At 37.2% G+C, this 17,229-nt stretch overlaps 1 protein-coding gene across 19 annotated transcripts in view; it reads left to right on the top strand.

The window, feature by feature from the left end:
- The first annotated feature begins 634 nt into the window (after positions 1-634).
- Positions 635-17,229, top strand: part of LOC307155720 (adhesion G protein-coupled receptor L3) — a 324,537-nt gene continuing 307,942 nt past the window's right edge. For all 19 annotated transcript variants that reach the window (XM_079866593.1, XM_079866603.1, XM_079866601.1 and 16 more), the window contains exon 1: positions 635-1,122. The gene's annotated coding sequence lies outside the window, so the exon portion shown is untranslated. The remainder of the gene's footprint in view (positions 1,123-17,229) is intronic.

Raw genomic sequence — 17,229 nt, 5'->3', positions numbered from 1 at the left:
GGGTTGCCAGATTGTCGTAGTGAAAATAATCGTCATTTGACTCTTCTTGGGAGAGAAACTGCTATTCGTACAAGTGCGAGTGTTGAAAAGAAAATGGACATAATGATGGCTATATTTTTTACATAAACAAGGGTTGAATTCGTTCATTTAGCAAAAAAAAAAAAAAAAAAAAAAAAAAAGCTGATAATGCTGATAAAAAAAGTATTTTCTTGAGTAGGCTAAATGGTCTTCAAGTCTACCATTATCATACTTCCAATTCAAGTCTAAAATATCTAAAAACACAAAGCGATGCTAAAGGATGAAACTGCAAAGGAATCCAACAGAACTCCTGTGTGAAACACATTAATAACTCATTTTAGTTTGTATAGAACTTTTTTTATTCTAAGATTCTTGTTTGATCCCACAAGGACCAATTCCAAACTCAGAATTCACACATCATTATTTAACCGCCAGACACTAAACTATAAATTTACTTTGTTTCTTACCTAATATATCTGGTTATTTTCGCACTTTGAATGAACTATTGAAAAGAGAGCAAGTTTGTCCGCTGTAATCAGAGACATTAACTTTGTTCGCTATATGTATCATTTCGCGGAAATATCTGGCAACCCTCTTTCAACCCGCATTTCTCTTGGTGTGTGCGCTTGAGATCGGACTGTCACCGCGCTCAGATCGGCATATTATTTCTGAGCTGCACCTGGACTTCACCAGCACACTGCTTTAACATATAGCTGGAGAACTTTGGATGTATTTACCGCTGCCCGACATTTGCTTTCTTTTGGAGAAGGGCGATATGGGGACACGGTGTGCCGAGGTGGCACTCAGACTTATTATGGGGATCCAAACAAGGAGCCTTTTTATTCCTTTTCAGAAGCTCCTGTAAAACAATTGGATATCAGGACATTGATGATCCTTAGAGCGTCAGTTTGGAGTAACCTTACAGGATAGAAAGAAATCAAGGGTCTCTGCGTTGGAGAAACAGAGTATCACCATTTATTTCTGCGCGCAAGGACGATTTTCATCGCATAAAAGAGACTGATTGTGTCCGGAGACGCGTGTGCGGACTGTGCGCCCGGTGCGCAAAAAGACCCTCCATCACCAAGAAGCTTCGCGGAGACGCGGGTAAGTTATTCAGCCTGATATCAGTGTGCCCAGGAAATCTATCCTTTATCACCTATTGAATTTCACGAAGATACTGCTATCCTGTTGTTTTATATAAAATTGTGTTGTTTGGATGGTCGTTTTCGGGTGAATGTATGCACGCGTACCGTGCGCCCGCTGGTTATTAAGATGATTCACCTCTGTGTGTGTTTCCAAGTCCCTGATCCTTTCCCAATTCCTATTATCATTCTTATAAAAAAATAGGCTACTCATATAGGCGAGTACTCTTTAATACTATCTTTGAGTAGCCTAGCTCATGGGTTGTAGGCTACTCAAAATGTTGGTTATCCATCATATCAGTTTGTGTTTTTAATTCCCTATTAAACATCATGTCAGATTGAGGAAACCTTTGGAGTGTTTTAAGTACTTTTACCGCAATGCTTCATTATATGTGCATGTGGCCCCGTTGCTCTCACCTTTTATACCCTCCTGCGCTTACATTGCATCCGTGATGAATTACTATGTTTATAAATTCAGCACGTAATAAAGATTTAAAATAACTTCTTTTATAACTTATTGGATTAAGATAATTGTAATACAGACGCTTTCTCTGAAGCGCTCAGCTGCTCAAAGGCGAACCATGCAAATTGACGCAGTCTGGAGAAAATGTCGTTTAAAACTGATTATGTTCCTCTCGGGTTCATTGCGCTATATTAGTTTCATTAGATTTTCTGTTGTTGGAAGGAAACTGCATAAATGTCCATACTTCAAGCATAATGGAGCTGGCCTTTTCCAGGAGCCTCTGAAGGGACATTAGGAGCTCTCTGTTAGTCTCACCTGAATGCTTGCTTTCCTTGGAGAGCTACTGCTTGACATTCTACTGGAAGACGAGGGAGATTGAATGGGCGAATGTGTTCTGCATTGATGCCTGCAGCATTCATGTAGTAACTTTGCTCTCAGCGGAACGTTCTTGCTCTTCACAGAGAACCGGAGTGAACAAACCTTCAAACTGTGTCCGATTTGGAAACCGGACCTCAGATGGTTAATAAAGCAGTATGGGTTATCAGATACTGGCTCAGAAACAGAGTTGCCAGGCAGGGAAGATGACATGCTCTCGGTTTGAATTCTAAAGTAATAAAAAGTAATCATATTTATCTTTATTATTATTATTATTATTATTATTAATTTTGTCAATTATAAAGGCTCGTTCACATAAAGGACGATAGGGCATAACTATGAGAAATATACATTTTTAATTAACGTTATAATTCTACGAGAATAGAATAGAGAATAGAAGTCCACTAATGATAACGACATAGGAACAATATCGATGAAGTCACTTTCAGAACGATTTTCCAGCTGATGAAGGAAAAAGAAATGACAGCCAACCAGAATCCACCCTACTAGCGCTCGAGCATTTAAAGTGGCAGACAATAAAAAAACAAACAAAAAAAACGTTATCATGTGTTGGTGTGGACGCAAATATAGTTAGTTAAAGAACTTTAACTATGATCTTTCTAATTGTAGGAGAATAGGAAAGTCTACACCGCAGCTTTAATGATAACAGCACAGAGTAAAGGCCCATTCACACCAAGAACAATAACTATAACGATAGCGATAAAGATATAGTCCTAAAATCGTTCTCAATATTAAAGAATATCAGAGTTCACACCAGTGCTATAACGGCACATAATGGCACAGATAAATGAATCACTTTCCGAACGATTTTATCCAGCTGATGAACGATAAAAACATTGACAGCCAATCAGAATCCATCCTGCTGTAATGAGCTCAAGCATTTAAAGCAGCAGACAAACACGCACTAGTTATCTTTTTAGTTCTCATGTAGCTAAACATGCTTGTGTGCACTAACAGAGCTGTCTCTCTGTCTGGCATCCTGAATGTTGCGGAGACATGTAATGCTTTGGGTCTCACTGCTTGTCAACCTGAGCTTTGCTTACAGCGTAACCTGTCCTCATGGATTTTTCGCTTTGTCGTTTCTTAGTGCGTGCATGTGTGTGAGTGTGTCTGCGCTGAGCAGCCTTTGACCTCATCTCTACAGCGAATAGATGTCTGCTCTAGTATCTGCTGTTTACGGCCTTCACACTGACCACATTAGTCATTTTAATACAAGCCAGCAGTACTTACTAAACTGAAAACACGTTTTCTCATTAAGTCAGAGAATTGGAACACGGGTGGTCAACATACCGACTGAATTCACCCGATATGGGCCGAGGGCTTTTGGAAACGCACTCCTGAGTGGCTTCCTGTGTGCATGCTCTTCACATGGTCTAAATAAGATTAGTTCAGCCACCCCGTTCATGTCTCCCTCACCTCGCTGATGAACCCCCGCGCGAAACCTTCCACTTCATTTTTCTTGCATTCCTGGCAGCTCCTCAGAGGGTTGATTGATTACAGAGGATCCTTTGACCCCAACTGGTCTCAAATTAAATCAGCGAAACACATTAATCAATAACTATTGGGTCACGGGGTTGAATTGCAATGTGTGATCTGCCATTAGTGTGACCTATGGCTGAGCGATATATCAAATATTCATGATGCATTCACGATGATGATTTTGCTGACGATGTAGAATTAAATGACATTATGAATAGCACAATTCATGTATCAGGTTTGATGGCGTTTATTAAAACAATAAACATTAGTAGCAAAATTGCATTAGATTTGATATGCTTTCAATGAAATGGACTATCACTATGACGATTAATCGAATATTAATCTACATTTAAAAAAAAATCATAATAAAAAGTGAAAAATAACAGCATGATTAGCATTGCAAATGTGCTAAAATACTTAAATACTATATAAAAAAAGAGTATTAGGCTTTTTTAAATAAAGACTTAAAGGTAAAACTTTACAATAAGGTCCCACTTAACTTTAATTAATAGTGAGCAATACATTTGTTACAGTATTTGTTCATCTTTGTTAATGTTATAAAAATACAGCAGCTAATTGTTAGTTCATGTTAGCTCAGGACCATTAAATAATATTAAATTAGGATAAACTGTTGTTTTTAATAATGTATTAGGAAATGTTGAAATAATCATAGGATTAATAAATGCTTTAGAAGTATGCTTTTCAAGTTAACTAATGTAGTTAAAGGGATAGTTCACCCAAAAATGAAAATTCTGTCATAATTTACTCACCCTCAAGTTCCTAACCTGTATGCATATTTTTCTTCTGCTGAACACAAAATAAGATATTTTGAAGGGCCCCATTGACTTCCATAGTATCTTTTCCATACTATGGTAGTCAATGGGGCCCATGAACTGTTTGGTTACTCATATTCTTCAAAATATCTTATTTTGTGTTCAGCAGAAGGAAGAAATTCATACACGTTTGAAGCAACTTATGGGTGAGTAAATGATGACAGATTTTTTGAGTGAACCATCCCTTTTAACTAATGTTAACTAATGAAATGTTATTGTAAAGTGTTACTGAATACATATGAAAATGATTGCAACAGTGCATCCAAATGAGCCTAACATGCACCACAAGTGTGAGAGAGATTGCATAAATACTGTGTGTTTGCCAGAGTTTGCACTTACTGTAAGATAGGAATGCATATTAATACTAAAAGGGTTAAACTTTCCAGAGGCCTGTTTATTACAATTTTAACAATTAACAATTGTGTCATCCTTAATTTTATGGTAGTGACACAAAGCGGGAAAAAAGTGGTATTGTAAATACATGAGAGAGTCTGCTCTGAATTATGAATGTTTATAACTAAACAGTTTGATTCTGGCCATGTGTAATGTGTAACATGTAATGTGATTGTAACTAAAGAATCTGAAGTACCATAGTGAATGTGATGTAGAAACATTATGAACTGTTCACATCCTCAATGTTATCAGCTGTAATCACTTTCAAATGAGGCTTTTCTCTTTTCAGTTGACTGTGAGATGCGTTTGACCTGATTCTGATTCACAGTCTCCACAGTTTTTAATCGCAGTGCTGCTTAATTTGACAAATTAATGAGAGGGAAACGGCAGATAAAAATGCTTTGCAATGTCAGACTTCATTTCAGCCCATGTAAGAATAATAACCAATCAATTTTTACCACTTCATGAGCACATTTTACCAAAACTGAATTAAAAACCTGGAATATTCTTGTCAAAATGGTAGTTCCAAAAAATCATGATATATTAAATATTATCAAAAGGCAATGCCATCCAGCTCTAGTTTGGATGTGTCATCCTTTGACAAAAACCAGACAGACTGAGAGATCCCACACATGATGCAGTCTTCATTTTTGTGTCATTGTGGTTATGTGTACATTTGTGCTGGTGCAGGTGCGGGTTGAGATGTTGAAAGCGGTTTATTATAGTGATCCAATAGCTCTGTTAGATTGTCACCTTAGATGCAATGGGAGTTGAGGGTTTCCTTTGTAAGAGCTATCTGCTATTTACTCCTCTGAAGAGCAGGTGAGATATTGCTTTTCTCATTTTGTCTTCCTGTCAGCTGAACTGGTGCCCTGAAAATGCTTGCTGCATCTCACTTTTTCTCTCTCTATGTGCTGTGATTTTTCTGCCAGATTTCTCTGAGCATCTGAAATGAATTTGTGCATCTCCATCAGGCCCCTTAGGGGCTTCGTCTTCTCATTGGCCACCGTGTGCTTTGTGCCCTAATGAAGGCAATTTATAACCGGGTGGTTAATTCACAGCCTGGGTGACACAGAGGCCTGCTATTCGTTAAAGTAATGTTGACTGTTTCCATTTGAAGCAATTTTATTTGCCGCTGCTTCTATTTCAGGCTGCCTTTTTTTCCGCTGATTTTTCTCTGATATTTTCACCTGGAAATACGTGCCTCAATAGATATATCTCCATTTTTGCAAAACTCTAAAAACGTATGTTGCTTCAGTGAAAAATATTTGGAGAGTTTTTACTAGACCAAAACATGTTCAGAAAACATAACCAGATTAAGTTACAGTGAATTGATTGAATTGAGTTGGTTGGACAGACATAACTATTTTACATAGATTCTTCCTCAGTCAATTGTTTTGTCACAACACAAGGATGGTACATAGATTAAAAACAAACCAGCATTTTTTTTTGCATGTATACATGCAATTTACTGCAGTTTTGCAGCTGAAATGAACACTAGAGACTATAGTGTTTTATTATATTATACAACTGTTATTCGTTATCACACAATTTATGATTACATGGGCAGATTATTGTTGTAAACTTGCTCTGTTGCTCACCTGGTACAGCATTGCACTTATGATGTGAAGCGCTCGAGTATGAGTGCCGTGAAACACGAGTCATGATAAAACATCTCAAAACTCATAGAAGCAAGCTAAAATGGTACCCACAGGCCTGTTTTTCACTGTTTAAAAAATCTGCATTTGCAATGGAGAAAAAACTATAGTGCTTAAAGCACCTTGTGGACGAGTGAAAAGTGCACAGAGCAACCTATTTCAGGATTTGCAGAAATCTAGGCAGAGTCACCTATTTCCAATCAGTCTTGGTTAGATGGATTGCCTCTACTCCTGCCAATCTTAATCAAGTTTAACCGAAACTGGCTTGCATTAGCCCAAGATTTACTACATTTATTAGATGGATTTGATTTTCACAAATATTGCAGAGTTTGACATTATCGACTATATAAAAAAAAGTCAGGCTATCTCTGCAACACTTTTACCAGTTAAAGTGATGTGCCTAACAGGGGCTCTTTATAACTGTTGAACTGTTGCCTGCAGGAAGTACATTATTTTATTTTCCCTTCATGAAGACTTGCTCTTGATATACCAAACCAACAAGCTGAAGGGTGGGAATCCCACTCATTATTCCTCACGACAGATACAGTTAAATGAGAAAGCCTTTATCTCTTTTAAATAATGGCTCTGCATAGCGGTGATGTGAACTGCAGAGCAATTCGCTTCACAGGGCCGCTTTTTTGTGTGTTTCTTGCGGCCAGGAATTATTTGTGAGGGTGTTTGGGCAGGTTTAGGAGTGATAAGATGTAGTTTGCATTCAGATCAAGGTCACTGCGCTAGCTGAGACTCCCTTTTCCACTGACTGGTAAAGCAACTTATCTCTGAGATTTATATATGGCCTATGTTTCTCTAGGCTATGGATTTCTAAGAGAACTTAGTGTGTGAAGTTTTGGCTGTCTTATACTGTTTCCTTCATTTTGGCCTAGACTAACTTGAAGAGTTGAAAATGTCAAGTTATTGCCTTTATAAGAGAATATTATTGTTAAACAAATGTAGCCTTGCAATTTTAAATGACCAAAGTCCATATTTCTTATACACGCATTTTAGTATGACAGCCAATAGGAAGCAAATGCTGAAATGCTGACACAAGATAATGGATGACAGAAATGATTTTGTCCAGATAATTATTTAAAAAAAAAACAAATACATTGACGTACACTGACAAGATGTGCTCTCTCTCTATTGTAATTCTATTATAATATTTTTTTTCCTAAGGATAAAAACACAAGGACAAGGATAACAAATCTTAAGAAAACATTTCTTTAAGATCCGGTGAGCCTTTGTGCTAATTTTATACTTTATGGTCATACCTCATGACATTTATCTTGAAAATTGTATGAAAGTTTTTCTAAAACTTTTATTTATCTTGGACACTCTTATTTGACGCTCTGTATTTGGTTTGTTGTTAAGATATTTGCTATTCCATCGCATTGTTTCACTTCATACCATTGGAACCACAATTTGTTGGATTTACGAATGACAAGTGTGAAATTTTGCTTAACCCAGGGTTAAAAAGCTTGAAGTTACAGGAATTATGTAGTGTGGTAAAGACTGCAGCTAGTAGGTGTATGTGCTTGATTAACTTTGTGTATTTCATGTGTCCAGTGTGAGGTATTTGGACATTGTCAGTTGCTCAGTGTTTAGCATAGCCATTTGTTAGCAGGGACAGCCGCTAAATGTCTCCACATACATTCTGTTTAATTAACTAAATCAATCTCTTGCCCAAGCCAGAAATACAATTACTTCACTGGGCGTTGCCAAAACACCTGCCCTCTGTGTGTGTGTGTGTGTGTGTGTGTATCATTATCCCTTCCAACTCTCCATTTGTCTATTGAAATTGCACTTGTTCTCAAAATTGTGTTGCATTAAATGAGAACAGGTCACCAAACAGTGTGTGTTCATGGTTTTGGTGGTGTGAACATTGAAATCCTTTTTTGTATAGATGTATAAAATAGTAAGTGTTAGTATTAATGGGTAAAGTGTTGACAAAAAAGATGCGTCTTCAGCCATTTCTTGATAATGGCTAAACACTCAGCAGCTCAGGTTGAGTTAGGAAGGTCATGAGGTTTATGAGGTTTTACCGACAGTGGAGTTATGATGTTTAGTTACAAGCTCTTTTTAATACTTTTCATTGGTTAAATATTTACAAAACCCACAGACAGATGTAATAGGTGACCAATAGCAATGATTTATGACAAAAAAAAAAACAAAAAAAAAAAAACATGAGGTTTCCCTCAACAGCGACAATATACAATATACTGGTTTAGCTCCACATCTGAGTTTTTTTTTTTTTGGAACATGAATTTTGAACCGATTTTTTGTTTATAAAAATAAATGTTTTCTTTTAGTTTAAAGGTTAATCTGTACTCATTATAATTTATTTTATATAAAACAATAGAAGTCTACACTACCGATTTTTTTTTTATTTGATCAAAAATACAGAAAAACAGAAAAATTGTGAAAAAATACAAGAATTTAAAATGTCTGTTTTCTATTGTAATACAAGTTCAAATATAATTTATCCCTGTGATGTCAAAGCTGAATTTTCAGCATCATTACTCCAGTCTTCAGTGTCACATGATCCTTCAGGAATCATTCTAATATGCTGATCTGATGATCAAGAAACATTTCTTACTATTATCAATATAGAAAACAGTTCTGCTGCTTACAGTTTTGTGTTTTTACAGTAATTTGTATTATAATGCAGCCTTGGTGAGCATAAGAGACTACTTCCAAACACATTAACAAATATTAATTATTCCAAACTTTTAACTGGTAGTGTGTGTCCTCACTTAAGTTAAGTAAATATGTGTGTTTCGTACAGCTGTTCTAGCTCTTCACTGAGGATGAGTCGTTATGTCCATTCACGCTTAAACTAGTGCTGACAGAAACCACCTGGCTGTTCCAGAACAACAATTCATCTCGGTCTCTGTCTCGGTCTCTGTCTCTCTCTCTCTCTCCTTGTTTCTCTATCCGCAGTGTCATATTTGAGCCCTATGGGGTTTGTGCGTCGGAATTGTCTGTTAGGTGACATTGGTAAGTCCGTAGGGGCCAGTGTATGTGTGAGAGGGTAAAGCCACTGCAGTGCTGCTCCATTAGATCTGTGTCCTGCTTCATTCACAGTCAGAGAAGAGAGAAACACAGATGTTGGGAAACAGAGATGTAGCAGAAGAATATGTATCTTTTCTGACGTGTCTTATTGGCTAGATTGAGAAGCTGACAACAACGTTTTGGTGTCTTGAAAGACAGATTTGTAGAAAAAATAAGGACTTAATTTTATAAAAAATGGTGTGTGTGTGTGTGTGTATTATTGGCTGACCAATATTCTAAGGTGTGCAATTATTTTCCCATAAACTCTGAGTGCGTCTCAGTCAGCTCCCTAGTTCAGTAGTCAGGGCACTGATCGGACTGTCTCAATCACAACATCCTCCCAGGGCACTGAAACGTTCGCTCCCTAAAAAGTCCTACAATGCAACATGAAAACCAGGGAGCATCGATGCTCACTATGTTCCCTTACTGGAACTTCTAAAGATCGAAACATAAATCACACAAGCCAACTCACCACACATAATGACACACTGTAGATGTTTTGAAAAAATCAAACATTATTTAATTATATTTCAGCATAAAAATACATCGATAGACAGGTAGTGAACATAATCTAGCTAACATTTATCATTTATTTACAGCTGAATTGTTGCAGGTATATGTAACATTCAAAGTATTTATCATAATGTACTTTAAAAAATAATGTCTGAAAGATATCAGTTCAGGTATTGTTTAGAAATACCAGAAGTGATGTTGTATAATGAGGACTATGTTGCCAGTCATCAGTGTGTAGTGAGCCAGGTTCATTACTAGTGCCCAAATTTGTGTACACTATATAGTGATTCAGGAGCCAGGGAGCTAGGGAGTGGATTGAGTGCACCATCTGCTTTGTGTCGTGGCCGCATTACCACCTCGGGGTGCATTATTTTTCTAATAATTCAATGCCCCGTCATCAATTATTCCTTACATATAAAACCATTTTAGCCCACTTGTGTTCCAAGTACAGCCTCTATAATTGTTTCCGTTCGGCCCATTTGTCCCTACAATGAAACTAATGTAAGTGGGTAAAGTTTATGCATTAAAATGATGCGTTTTGAGCACAATGAATTCAGTTAATGCCTTTTTTTATGGGGTTCATTGGATAGATGAGCTTATTAGAAACAATGGGGGTCAATAGAGTAGTTCCCTGTAAGCCCACTTGACAAAAACATTATATATCGACTATAATTATAAACAGAGGATTCTTTTTGTGTGCAAGAAGCTTCTCAATGTATTTTGTAATGTAGTTATCAACAGTTTATATTGAAAATAACTTAGTTTTGTTCTTTCCTAGTTTCTAATACCAGTAAACACATATGAATGGTTATTTTGAAGAGGTGACATGGTGTGAAGCTTGTGCACTTACACATAACTTTAGACTAACTGATAAATTATAGCACATGTATAGCATATAGCATAAATGATAGCATATGTAGATTATATGCAAATCTGAAAACATTTGTGTGCATTCACTTTTAGGACGAAATCGAAAAGCAATGTTTTAAGCAATGTGTATTAAGAAAGCAACTGGGTCAGTTTTTATGTAATATTGACACATTTGCTTTTCAGAAAGGTTGGAGGAACCACTTACATTTCCTTTAAAATAAAAATGGTATTTTATGATTTGAATGGATCCATTCTGCTCTAAACTCTTGCGGAAATTAGGGTCGAGTTAAGATCTGTGTGTCATCATGGAGTCAAGGGTGAGTGTTTTCAGGGTTGCATTATTCTGCAGTCACACTGTCACATGAGATCAGGAAGAAGATTTCAGATGCCTTTTATTCGGGATTTAAGTGAAGCGTTTGAGACATCAACTGTTTCTCTCAGCACGCTACGCTGAACTCTGAATAAAACCCAGAGAAAGAAAGAGTGACAGTTTGAGCCTTTAAGAGCTTCAGACAAAACGAGAGAACTTAAAGAAAAGAGGAAAGCTGCAAAAACTTGTTTGAGTCACACCCTTGTCATTCGTTTCTTTCTATTTTCATCAGAATGTAGGGATAGGCTGTGTAATCAGGGGTGTGTCCAGATGTGGTGTGGGGGGCTTCTAGACACACCCCTGATATGTGATTGGACACCTGAAGTGCCAAAAATCCCAACAATCTTCAAAGTCAAAGGTGGGAACATCTATTCAGAGGAGGGAACTTCAATAAAACAAGATATAATGTCTATGCCTGGTTTCACAGAAGAGGCTTAAGCATGTTGTTTCAACTGAAAGCAACTTGCACTGACTTATCTTAAAATATGTCAGTGCCGTTGTTTTGTCTCAAGATGCACACCAGCAGTTTTTTTTTTCTAAGGCACGAATATAAAAGCTACTTAAATGTCCTAATTCAATTAAGGCCTAATCCTTGCTTAAAGTCCCCATGAAATCAAAATTGAAGTTTTTTGGATTTTAGTATGAATATGTTAGCTTTAAGCACCCTACACACCGGGACGAATATCGGCGCGCGTTATTCGCCAGCGTTTTTCAACGCGTTTTTTGTGTTCACACCCAAGCGATTTTCGCTGACAATGAGCCGAGTGAACATGCAAATTCATTCCCTGACATTAGATGGCGCTTAATGTAAAACAGAAATACTCCGGTACACAAGGTGCAATACCACTCCATAACAGTTCTCTTTTATCAAGATTTTTGTAGTCGCTGTCGCGTTTGTCATATAGTTCTTTATGTTCCGACACCAACGAGACCAGCAGCTCTACATTCATATTGCCTTGCATCTTCCTCGTCTTATTTCTTCCCGGCAGTGTAGACGCTACTTGGCGTATATCTTGTTCGCCGTTACGTATGTGTGCTCGGCAAGACCGTTTTGTGTTTGAGCGCCCCCAAGTTGTGTTTTACTGTAACTTCAGAAGCTCCAGACACGTGAGCAAAAGCGCCAATCTCATTGGTCGGATAGTTTTTGATGCAGCGCGTCAAACCAAAATAACGAACCCGAGGCGTTTTAAAAAAAAAATGACGCTTTTACGCGTGGCGTTTTTCGCGTCGGTGTGCACACTCACATTGGCGCCCTTTGTTTAGTAACGAGGCGTTAAACTTCGGCGAATATCGCGCGCGAAATTCGTCCCGGTGTGAACAGGCCTTTACTGTTATCTATAAGCCAGTGTGCTACAAAACAATGAAAAAATTCGCATTTAGAATATATAAGCATTCAAAACGTAGTCTCTGATGACATCACGCTGCACTTCAGCTTTTCATCAGATTTTCTGTCCAATCAAAAGCTCTCTAGAATCTGAAGCGTCCCGCCCCCAACATTATAAATAGATGCTGAAGCTGCTGGTGAAATCGATGCACTTGTTCACACATTTACTATTTTCTACATGGTGAATGGCACATAATGCTCTATATAGGGGATAGGGAACGATTCAGACAGTGTAAATATGCTTTCCATTGGGGCGAATTAAGCGCATCACAGCAGCGTGCACAAAGTCTGCTCCGCTCCAGAGACAAGATAACACAGAGCGGATCATACGCTCAAGTCGGCGCAGACTAGAAAACTTTTCGAAACCCATTTGAATTCTGCACAGAAGGCTATATTTTAAAGCGATATGGAGGAGATTAGGAGGAGAAACGGTTCGAGATCAGGAGGAAACTGCAGCTTTACCGAGTTCAATGGCTCTAGTCGAGCTGTGATATAAACAAATCGCTATTGGCTATTTCAAAAAAGGGGAGGAGCTGTCCGATATGTCCCACTCTGTCTTCCTGTTTCGGTGGAAATTACATCAACTCATTAAATAATGCTGCGCGTTTCAAGGCACTTTGGTGGGTCTTTAATCTAAGCCCTGTCTGTGAAACCAGGACCTAAGGTTTAATGGAAAATTATTTTTAATAATATTAACAACATCAACATCAACAATAGTACAAATATTGACATTATTAACTTTTTAATTAATTATATTTAATTTATTTATTATATTTTATGATAATAAGTAATGGTATCAATTTTTTTTTTACAACTTTTTAGATGATAATAAGTTATTATAATTAATGGATGCAGGGTTGTGCTTCCTGATACCCTTGAATGAATTCTCCTGTCTTTTGGCCTCTATAACCCTTCTTTGTTCCTGATGGTAAGACGTCTCTCCTCTGTCTATAATGAAGAGGATTATCAAATCAAAAATCAAGCAGGGCCTCTGCCCGCTGGGATCCTTCAGCTGGGCCATATGGAGGATTTACTGATAATCCTTAGTGTTAAAGGACTTCCGAAAGAGATGCAGAAAATACTTTTTGTCATGGGAGTATTTCTGCTTTTGTGTGTGAAATCATGACAAGACTAGCATGTCACTAGTGATTGATTATAACCTTTCTGGGGACCTTTTGTCCCCATGTAACGTAGGGTATACCTGAACCAAACATGCACTTGCACATCCTTAATGACAGATGCATTATAAATTGTTCTGCAAGGTTTTTTTTCCCCTGTCTTCATCGCCTCTGGCTCACTGGGTTCTTTAAAACAATAAGTTTTAATAAATACATTTTTTGTAAAACTGCTATACTGGTGTGACTTTCTTGACACTCTTGTCTTGATAGTCCTGTTATTGCATGTAATTAATGCTGCATTCAAGTGCACATGAGAAATTCCTACCTTTGCATATTCCAAAAATGGGTCTCATTTAGGGATGAATGATATATCTGCCACCATATCAGTATCGGCCGATAAATGCTCATTTTTGTCATTTAAATGTTCATGTTCACAGCTGAGACACTTCAGATGCGCACTGTTCGCCATGATGGTTTTGAATTGCTTGAAATATGATTGGAATCACTTAAAAAAGGAAAATACGGTCAAATCTGTCATTTAGGCTATAGGCTTGTGTGCTTGGGACATTGCTTTTAATGGTGAGACTTTTGTTTTTGTAATCAGGCTCTCAAAAATTGTATACAAATTTGGATTTAGATTTATCGGCCAATATATCGGTTATCGGTTTTCTAATATAAATAATTATCGGTTATCAGTATTGGCCAAAATTTCCATATCGGTGCATCACTAGTCTCATTCACTAATTTGTGCATGAAATCACAAATCATGATTCACCAATAGCTTTCATATTAAAATGTATTCCAAATTTATGAAAAAATGTAGGGACTACTAAAAACCACTTTTGCAAACTCTGTGTTTCCTTATAAATGTGTTGAGATGATATTTTATATTTAATCTTAAATATATTTCATCGTATACAGTGAAAGTAAGAAAAAGATTGTAGTCTCAAGTTTTTTTCCTTTTTTTTGCTTTCATTCAAAACAGCATATGTGTTTGTATAAATAATGACAAAATTGTTATTTTTCGGTGAACTGTTCCATCTGCGAGATGCTGTGTGACTGCTGATCTTCTTCTGTCGAGTATCTAATGCACATTGACCTCCAAGAAATTATTGTGTTTAGTAAATCAAAGTGCATCTATCAGTGAGTCGACAGATGCATCTTGCGGCAGTGCTAAATCGTCTAAGACTAAGTTCTCCATCCTTATCCTCAGAAACTCTTGTTTACTGTCTCTGTAATTTTAGCCTGGACAGATGCAGCTATTGTCAGGGTTTTTATTTCGTTTTTCTTTGCATTCTGCATTGCTGCTTTTCTGGCGTTTGGAGAGGTTCGCGCTGGTAACGAGATGGCACATGTAGGTCACAGGTCTCTGAGAACTTAATTTATGGTGCATTTGGAATGCTTGTTCCGCCCTGAATACGTTATATAGGAGCACAACCTCAGTGGAATACTGATGCACGTGTGTTTACACGCATACACGCATACACACACACACACGCGTGCATGTCCTCTTTACTGTAATTGCTGGTCAGATCCTGTAAAGCAATGGCTTTAATATTAAAGTGTTACGTTCTAAGGGGATGTGACCTTAAAATGTCAATTTAAGTATGTAAAGAACATACAAATGAATGCCACACTGTTTAAAATACCACACAATTATAATATGTTGCATGTAAAATTCATGCACAGAAGCCCTAAAAATAAGCACAAGCAAAGTTAAATTTTGTTTTGTTTTTTTTGTAGCTTTTCCCCAGCATGTTTTCAGATGTTATTTGCCTTAGAGTAAACACAGTAGAACACTGGACGTTTTGAGTTTTTATTGGTAGGTGTAGTTCTAAATGATCAACATACAGTAATATATCATATTTCAGCTGTGGGAGCAGTTCACTCAATATATTGATATTGCCTTCAATTCAGTCTCATAGTTAGTCAGCAGCAGGTCATATATTGGGCCTTTGCTCAATCCAATTAGTCTGAATGTACTTCTTTTACTTGTAATAAAATCTGTAAGTCATCTTATTTTAGTCAATTAACAGCCAAAAAATATGATTCAGATTTTTATAAGTGCAACAAACCACACTACTTTTAGGCATACTTGTCTTTCTGAACCAGAAAGCTAAACCGCACTCCCAGGAAATTACACATTGCTTACACATCTTTTGCAGAGAGCATGACGAGTGGCTATTTTAATTGTTATTGTTAATTGCATTTTTTTTTACAGTCATTAATCTCAGCCTCAAACTGTCGAGTTGTTGAACTGTAATAACACATTCATACAAAGGTGTGAGATTATGGGTGTTTTAACAACAAGCACTTTTTTTTGTTTGAGGATGATTTTTATTCAAGTAAACACACACACAGACACAAACACATGTTGTGTTTTCATGTTTTATTGGGACTTACTGTATATTCTATCCCCTTACACTAACCATACCCCTAAACCTACCTATCACAGAAAACTTTCTGCACTTTTACATTTTCCAAAAAACATCACGTAGTATGATTTATAAGCTGCTTTCCTCATGGGGACCAAAAAATGTCCCCACAAGGACAAGGATTTTGGATATTGCCAACTTTGTGGGGATATTTTGTCCACATAATGTAGGGTTTACTAGGACACACACACACACACACACACTAGACAAATGAAACTATTGACTAGTGAGATGGTAAAAAAATGTTTTAATAAAGTTAGTCAACAGAGCCATAAGTGACTATAATTACTTTTCCTTACTAATGTACGCAAGTTTGGGGTCGGTCAAATTTAAGTTATTGAAAGAAGTCTCATGTTCACCAAGGCTGCATTTATTTGATCAAAAGTACAGTAACTATTGTGAAATATTATAATAATTTAAAGAACCGTTTTGTATTGTAATATATTGTAAAATATAACTTATTCCTTTGATGTCAAAGCTGAATTTTCAGCATCATTACTCCAGTCTTCAGTGTCACATGATACATGTTTTTTCTCAGGATTATTTGATGAATAGAAAGTTCAAAAGAACAGCATTTATTTGAAACAGAAATCTTTTGTAACATGTCTTTGGTGTCAATTTGATAAAGCTACAAGAGACGGAAAAAGTGAATATCGTTCTAAATGAACGGATATCAATGAACACCCCAGGTTTTTCCCAAAGACAGTGTGGAAACTCTTCTTGATAAGAGCAGCCCGGCAGGAAAGAGAAACGGCGTCATTTCCTTTTATCTCTCTGACTCATTGAGTCCTTTTAAGATCTTATTAACATTTACTCATTTTAACAAAGCACGGTTCCATAAAGCATCACCTGACTCCACACTCACTGCTTCAAGTTCTGGAGGGCCCTTATGTGAGCTGAGCACTTAATGAAGCCGGATTTATTCCCGCTCGGTTTTTAATTTGCAGAACGCTCTCCTCATGCAGTAAAGAGTTGTATCGGTCTCCACCTCTTTTGTTGAGGGATTTATTCTGAGCCCTCGGTTGCCTGGCTGCGTTTCTCCCAGGTCTCCTCCCCCTGCGGGTTTGTGGCTTTCGGCTCAATTGATTTCCATCCGATCGATAGCTTGA

The sequence above is a fragment of the Squalius cephalus genome (assembly GCF_949319135.1).
Source record: "Squalius cephalus genome assembly, chromosome: 3".
Classification (NCBI taxonomy): Eukaryota; Metazoa; Chordata; class Actinopteri; order Cypriniformes; family Leuciscidae; genus Squalius; species Squalius cephalus.
The sequence above is the reverse complement of the archived record's forward strand: the minus strand, read 5'-3'. Positions and strand labels throughout refer to the sequence as shown.